The sequence below is a fragment of the Bos indicus genome, chromosome 10 (genome assembly GCF_029378745.1).
Source record: "Bos indicus isolate NIAB-ARS_2022 breed Sahiwal x Tharparkar chromosome 10, NIAB-ARS_B.indTharparkar_mat_pri_1.0, whole genome shotgun sequence".
Taxonomy (NCBI): Eukaryota; Metazoa; Chordata; class Mammalia; order Artiodactyla; family Bovidae; genus Bos; species Bos indicus.
The window spans coordinates 64,808,218-64,815,884 of NC_091769.1; the positions used below are offsets into that span (position 1 = coordinate 64,808,218).

Sequence of the window (7,667 nt, forward strand, 5' to 3'; positions counted from 1 at the left end):
TAAATGACCTTTTCCTTCATGTTTCCCATGTTTTGAAAGTTGCCTATGACATCACATGCATTAAACATCACCACCTACCCTTAAAGTTGCATTTGCAACTTCCAATCAGAATTTCACCCATTAAACCCACAGAGCCTTTACCATGTGCCATGTGTGCTGGGCACAGGGATGTGAGGCAAACAGGCCTGGCCCTGGCCCTCCAGGGCTCATGGCCTACTGAGGGAGATCACACAAACAGATACTAAATCAAACAGTGCTCCTAGTTAAGGACAAAGTGTCTGCCACCTGGCTGGACTCTGTCTCCAGCCATTCCCCAGATCAAAGCCAAAAAGGGATACCTGGAACACAAAGCTGACCGAGTCATTCCCTTATTTAAAACTTTCATTGTTGTTCAGTATTTAAACCTTTAGTGGCTTCCTACTGCCCTAAGGATAACATTTACACTCCAGTTAGCTTGGCTTCCCAGCCCTTTCTGACCAAACCCACATTAACAGGAGAATTCTCATTTACTTGGTCAATTAACACCAATCTAACTGAATACTTACTGTGTGCCAGTCATTGTACTGAAAACCAGGATCCTGAGGAACCATAAAATGTATACCATTTCCTCTCCTGGAGCTTGTAACCTACCAGGGCAGATACTGACAGATGCTTGTACAAATGATTATCAGTGTGATGAGTTCAGAAAAAGGAACATTTCCTCCTCAGTTCCCTGCTTGGCCACGACTCCTGGTGGTGCCCATCTGTTGGTCCTGCCTAGGTTGGCCCCTCTCCTGAGATGCCCTCTCTCCTTCATTGGCCAGATCTCTGTTAAGCCCCAGGTCTCAGGTCAAGGTTTCCTCCCAAGAGTCTTTCCTGAACCCTCCTTGTGGTCCTGTGGTGGCCCTCAGCCCTGTGAGGATGCTGAGTACAGGGCTGTCTCCCCAGGCCCAACACAGAGCTCCTGAGAATGACAGCTAGGTCTTCTTGATCCACATCTGGGAACATGTGCATTTTTAATTTAAAAATTATTTACATCGATTTCACATATTTATGAAAGCTGGAGCTGACTGCTAATAAAGGAAACAGAAATTATTTTTAAAACAAGGATGCTTTTGCAGACCAGAGCTTTCAGGTAACTGAGTGAGTAAGGAGGGCCTAGAGGAGCTATCCCACGTTGAAGGTCAGGAAGGGCTGCAGTGAGGAGATACCCCTCATCCAAGGTAAGGAGCAGTAGCTGTGCTTTGCTGGAGCAGCCGTGAAGAGATACCCCATGCCCAAGGTAAGAGAAACCCAAGTAAGATGGTAGGTGTTGCAAGAGAGCATCAGAGGGCAGACACACTGAAACCATACTCACAAAAAACTAGTCAATCTAATCACACTAGGACCACAGCCTTGTCTAACTCAATGAAACTAAGCCATGCCCGTGGGGCAACCCAAGGTGGGCAGGTCATGGTGGAGAGATCTGACAGAATGTAGTCCACTGGAAAAGGGAATGGCAAACCACTTCAGTATTCTTGCCTTGAGAACCCCATGAACAGAAAGAAAAGGCAAAATGATAGGATACTGAAAGAGGAACTCCCCAGGTCAGTAGGTGCCCAATATGCTCTGGAGATCAGTGGAGAAATACTCCAGAAAGAATGAAGGGATGGAGCCAAAGCAAAAAGAATACCCAGCTGTGGATGCGACTGGTGATAGAAGCAAGGTCTGATGCTGTAAAGAGCAATATTGCATAGGAACCTGGAATGTCAGGTCCATGAATCAAGGCAAGTTGGAAGTGGTCAAACAAGAGATGGCAAGAGTGAATGTCGACATTCTAGGAATCAGTGAACTAAAATGGACTGGAATGGGTGAACTTAACTCAGATGACCATTATATCTACTAATGCGGGCAGGAATCCCTTAGAAGAAATGGAGTAGCCATCATGGTCAACAAAAGAGTCCGAAATGCAGTACTTGGATGCAATCTCAAAAACGACAGAATGGTCTCTGTTAGTTTCCAAGGCAAACATTCAATATCACAGTAATCCAAGTCTATGCCCCAACCAGTAATACTGAAGAAGCCAAAGTTGAAAGGTTCTTTGAAGACCTACAAGATCTTTTAGAACTAACACCCAAAAAAGATGTCGTTTTCATTATAGGGGACTGGAATGCAAAAGTAGGAAGTCAAGAAACACCTGAAGTAACAGGCAAATTTGGCCTTGGAATACAGAATGAAGAAGGGCAAAGACTAATAGAGTTTTGCCGAGAAAATACACTGGTCATAAAAAACACCCTCTTCCAACAACACAAGAGAAGACTCTATACATGGACATCACCAGATGGTCAACACTGAAATCAGATTGCTTATATTCTTTGCAGCCAAAGATGGAGAAGCTCTATACAGTCAGCAAAACAAGACCAGGAGCTGACTGTGGCTCAGATCATGAACTCCTTATTGCCAAATTCAGACTTAAATTGAAGAAAGTGGGGAAAACCACTAGACCATTCAGGTACGACCTAAATCAAATCCCTTATGACTATACAGTGGAAGTGAGAAACAGATTTAAGGGCCTAGATCTGATAGATAGAGTGCCTGATGAACTATGGACGGAGGTTCGTGACATTGTACAGGAGACAGAGATCAAGACCATCCCCAGAGAAAAGAAATGCAAAAAAGCAAAATGGCTGTCTGGGGACGCCTTACAAATAGCTGTGAAAAGAAGAGAAGCGAAAAGCAAAGGAGAAAAGCAAAGATATAAGCATCTGAATGCAGAGTTCCAAAGAATAGCAAGAAGAGATAAGAAAGCCTTCCTCAGCCATCAATGCAAAGAAATAGAGGAAAACAACAGAATGGGAAAGACTAGAGATCTCTTTAAGAAAATTAGAGATACCAAAGGAACATTTCATGCAAAGATGGGCTTGATAAAGGACAGAAATGGTATGGACCTAATAGAAGCAGAAGATATCAAGAAGAGATGGCAAGAATACACAGAAGAACTGTACAAAAAAGATCTTCATGACCCAGATAATCACGATAGTGTGATCACTGACCTAGAGCCAGACATCCTGGAATGTGAAGTCAAGTGGGCCTTAGAAAGCATCACTACGAACAAAGCTAGTGGAGGTGATGGCATTCCAGTGGAGCTATTCCAAATCCTGAAAGATGATGCTGTGAAAATGCTGCACTCAATAGGCCAGCAAATTTGGAAAACTCAGCAGTGGCCACAGGACTGGAAAAGGTCAGTTTTCATTCAATCCCAAAGAAAGGCAATGCCAAAGAATGCTCAAACTACCGCACAATTGCACTCATCTCACAAGCTAGTAAAGTAATGCTCAAAATTCTCCAAGCCAGGCTTCAGCAATGTGAACCATGAACTTCCTGATGTTCAAGCTGGTTTTAGAAAAGGCAGAGGAACCAGAGATCAAATTGCCAACATCTGCTGGATCATGGAAAAAGCAAGAGAGTTCCAGAAACACATCTATTTCTGCTTTATTGACTATGCCAAAGCCTTTGACTGTGTGGATCACAATCAACTGTGGAAAATTCTGAAAGAGATGGGAATACCAGACCACTTGATCTGCCTCTTGAGAAATTTGTATGCAGGTCAGGAAGCAACAGTTAGAACTGGACATGGAACAACAGACTGGTTCCAAATGGGAAAAGGAGTACGTCAAGGCTGCATGTTGTCACCCTGCTTATTTAACTTATATGCAGAGTACATCATGAGAAACGCTGGACTGGAAGAAACACAAGCTGGAATCAAGATTGCTGGGAGAAATATCAATAACCTCAGATATGCAGATGACACCACCCTTATGGCAGAAAGTGAAGAGGAACTAAAAAGCCTCTTGATGAAAGAGGAGAGTGAAAGAGTTGGCTTAAAGCTCAACATTCAGAAAACAAAGATCATGGCATCCGGTCCCATCACTTCATGGGAAATAGATGGGGAAACAGTGGAAACAGTGTCAGACTTCATTTTTGTGGGCTCCAAAATCACTGCAGATGGTGCCTGCAGCCATGAAATTAAGATGCTTACTCCTTGGAAGAAAAGTTATGACCAACCTAGATAGCATATTCAAAAGCAGAGACATTACTTTGCCAACAAAGGTTTGTCTAGTCAAGGCTATGGTTTTTCCTGTGGTCATGTATGTATGTGAGAGTTGGACTGTGAAGAAGGCTGAGCACTGAAGAATTGATGCTTTTGAACTGTGGTGTTGGAGAAGACTCTTGAGAGTCCCTTGGACTGCAAGGAGATCCAACCAGTCCATTCTGAAGGAGATCAGCCCTGGCATTTCTTTGGAAGGAATGATGCTAAAGCTGAAACTCCAGTACTTTGGCCACCTCATGCGAAGAGCTGACTCATTGGAAAAGACTCTGATGCTGGGAGGGGTTGAGGACAGGAGGAGAAGGGGATGACAGAGGATGAGATCGCTGGATGGCATCGCTGACTCGATGGACGTGAGTCTGGGTGAATTCCGGGAGTTGGTGATGGACAGGGAGGCCTGGCGTGCTACGATTCATGGGGTCTCAAAGAGTCGGACACGACTGAGCGACTAAACTGAACTGAAGGAGGGGGGGGGGGGCGGCGGAAGAGGTGGGGCTGCCTGATGGGAGTGGCTGGGGGATGACGAGCGCCGGCGGTCCGGCTGGCTCTCGGGGTGTCTCCATCCTTTCTGCGGGCTCTCCGCCCAGAGGCCCCTGCTGACTTCCTGCCGTCACCCACCACCCTGCCTGCGGGGGCCCGGTGTCTGCCCCTGGACTTAGCTCCTGTGGGCTCCTCATTGCCCCCGGGAGGCGGGGCGGGGAGAAGGACCCCGGGAAAGGAGGGTGAACCCCTAGGGACGGGAGCAGCTGACCCCTCCTGCGTCCCAGAGCTGTTCCCGGCGCAGCCCGGCCGAGCCGGCTGGTCTCTCATCTGCCGGGTCTGGAGGCGGACCTCCGCTCGCACCTCCGAGGTCCCGCGTTGCCTGGGCCCGGCTACGGGCAGGTCCCGGAGCAACCGAGGTCCGGCACGGAGGCGAGCCTTGGAAAGCCTCCCGTCCCCCTAGAAGAGGCTTTGTCCTGCCGGGAAGTCCCCCACCTCCGGCAGCCTGTGCGGAGTCCCACGCTCCTCCCTTGGAATCGGGGTTGGGAGATGGCGTGGCCCGCCTCCTTCACTTCAAAGCCGAGGAAGCTGCTGTCCTGAGAGGGAATTCAGCGCCCACGGTACCACAGCCGGCGAAGTAATCGTGCTTTACAACAAAAAAGGCAGTCTCCTGGGCCTCCCTCCGCCCCGGGGCCCTTGGCTAACCCCTACCCCCAGCCCACCTGTTTAGGGTAGGCTGCCCCAGATTTTCCAGTTGGTTTGAACCCCAAAGTCAAGCGTCCAGTGAATGAAACTCAACGGAAAATATGGCCACCCCCGCCTGCACCTTCCTCCACACCCATCTCATTCATCTGCCCCTCTGACAGCAGGAAGCGGGGACAAAGCTTGACACAACCTGACAGGCTCTCCCGGGCGGGGACCAGGAGGAAAGGCTGCTCAGTGACTCCGGGCAGGGCTCACCCGGGCGAGGAGTGGCTGCCTTAATGCCTTAAGGAAGGAAACCAAACACAGGCGTGCCCTGTTTGCCTTCCCGGCCCACAGACATGACGGGGCCCTCTGTCCTTACAGGATAAAGCCCCAGCCTCTTCGCCCAGCCCCCAAGCCTTTCCCAGTTGGGCTTCAACCTGACTGCCCAGCCTCATCTCCCACCATGTGGACCCCATGCTCCTTCCTGCCTTGTCACACCATCCTCGAACATGGCGCGACACCCTCCAGGCCTCTCTGGCTTTGTCGGTGCCGTTCCCTCTGCCTCCAACACCCTTCTCTGCTTCTCCACCTGACAAGCTCCTTCCCATTGTTATGACCCACCTCAGCCAATGCAGGAGACTGGGAGTTCCCTCCCTGGGTCAGGAGGATCCCCTGGAAGGGGAAATAGCGACCCACTCTCCTATTCTTGCTCGGAAATTGCCAGGGACAGAAGAGCCTGACGGACTACAGCCCATGGGGTCGTAAAGAGTCGACGGACTGAGCATGCACATGTACGGGCACGTGCGCTCTCACGTGCGCACCGCGGAGCAACTCAGCCTCTGCGCTACCACTGAGTCTGCGCTCCAGAGCCCAAGAGCTGCTACTATTGAGCCCATGAGTTAGGACCCCTGAAGCCCAAGCACCTGGGGCTGGTGGCAGTGAGAAGCCCTTACACCACAACTGTGAGCTCCTGCTCGCAGCAACTAGAGAAAAACCCACACAGCAACCAAGACCCTGCACAGCCAAAACTAAATTAATAATAATAATAAAAAAAAACCTTGAAAAAAAAACCCCTCAAAAGTCATCTCCCATTCTCTGTGTGAATACTTCCTTCCTCCTCTTCTCCTCCTCTACCTCCCCCTCCTCCTCACCCTCCTCTTGTTCCTCCTCCTGCACCTCGTCCTCGTCCTCTTGCCTGGGGTGCTTCTGTACTAACTTTATAGATGATAAAATGTGAGGTCATGAATCTGTGTCCCTGCCAGACTCAACTCCTCAGTGACAGCAATTGTGTCTTTATCTTCAAATACTTAGAGCCCAGCACATAGCGGAACTCAAAAAGGCTATAATTTGCTAAACAGAATCAGTATATGGACTCTGGATTTACTCCAGAGCTAAATTAGGAAACAAGTCTTAGCACTGCACAAGAATGACCTTCCAATTCCTTTATTTAACTCGTATTTATTGAGTATAGCGATGTGCAAAGCACAGTATAGACAAAGTATTGGGCACTCCAAGCTGGGCAGATGCAGGTTTCACATTTTTGAGGTACAGACAAGACAGAGTATGACTTATAAGGAAATAGGAGGGAGTGACCTGCGCTATTATAAGCAGATTGTCACATCTAATCCCACAAAGTAGACACTTACATTATTATTCTCATTTTAACAGATGAGGAGATTGAGGCTTCAAACTCGGAAAGAATTGTGAAGGCACAACTAATAAGTAGTGGGGGCAGGATGTGAACCTAGGCTGCCCCCAGGCCTCACACACCCAAACACAGAGATTTGGTTTAAGGGTTTTATTTTCCCAAGTAGTGACCCTCAACACCTTGTGCACACAGCAAACACCTGGAGGACTTAAAAAAGCGCAGGTAACCACTTTGGTCCCGCCCCAGAGATTCTGATGTACCTGGTCTTGGGTGCAGCCGGGGCTGAGAACTCCGGCTCTAGATGGGGGAGTCTGGTGTCGGTGTGAAATGTGAGACCCGCCTGCAGCTGCGGTGCTCCCTGGTTGTGTCAGATTCCTGTCTGCGGAGACTCGGAGCTTTTCTGTCCTCTTGCGGGGTGGGGGGGCCAGTGTGGCCAGGGCTGGCGCTTCCTCCCTCACATTCTGTCTGTGTCTCACCAGCTATGACCTTCCTGTGGCCTTGGAGTTGCCAAAGACACCTTACTGGGGAAATTCCATGGCTTCCGTGTGAGGGGCCATGAGTTCTCCAGGATGCCAGCCAGCTTTCAGTATGAGTGAGCCAAGAGCCATGGGTCACAGTGAAGGTAGCTGATGTGAGCACCCTGGGTGGGCGGCTTGTGGGCGGCCGAACTGACACCAACAGAAGGGACTGGAAAAAAACACCACACACCTCACAGCTTCCCCAGAGGCAGGCTCTGTGGGACACAGGCAGCGAAGTGGAGAGAGGGCTCCTGACTCTACTGTCTGC

General features: G+C 49.3%; 1 long non-coding RNA gene across 1 annotated transcript in view; it reads right to left on the minus strand.

Annotated features, from left to right (window-relative positions):
• LOC109565159 (uncharacterized) overlaps positions 1 to 7,325 on the minus strand; it is a 97,665-nt gene extending 90,340 nt beyond the window's left edge. The window contains exon 1 of the long non-coding RNA XR_011568908.1: positions 7,142 to 7,325. This is a non-coding gene — a long non-coding RNA (uncharacterized lncRNA). The remainder of the gene's footprint in view (positions 1 to 7,141) is intronic.
• Between the last annotated feature and the right edge of the window lie 342 nt (positions 7,326 to 7,667).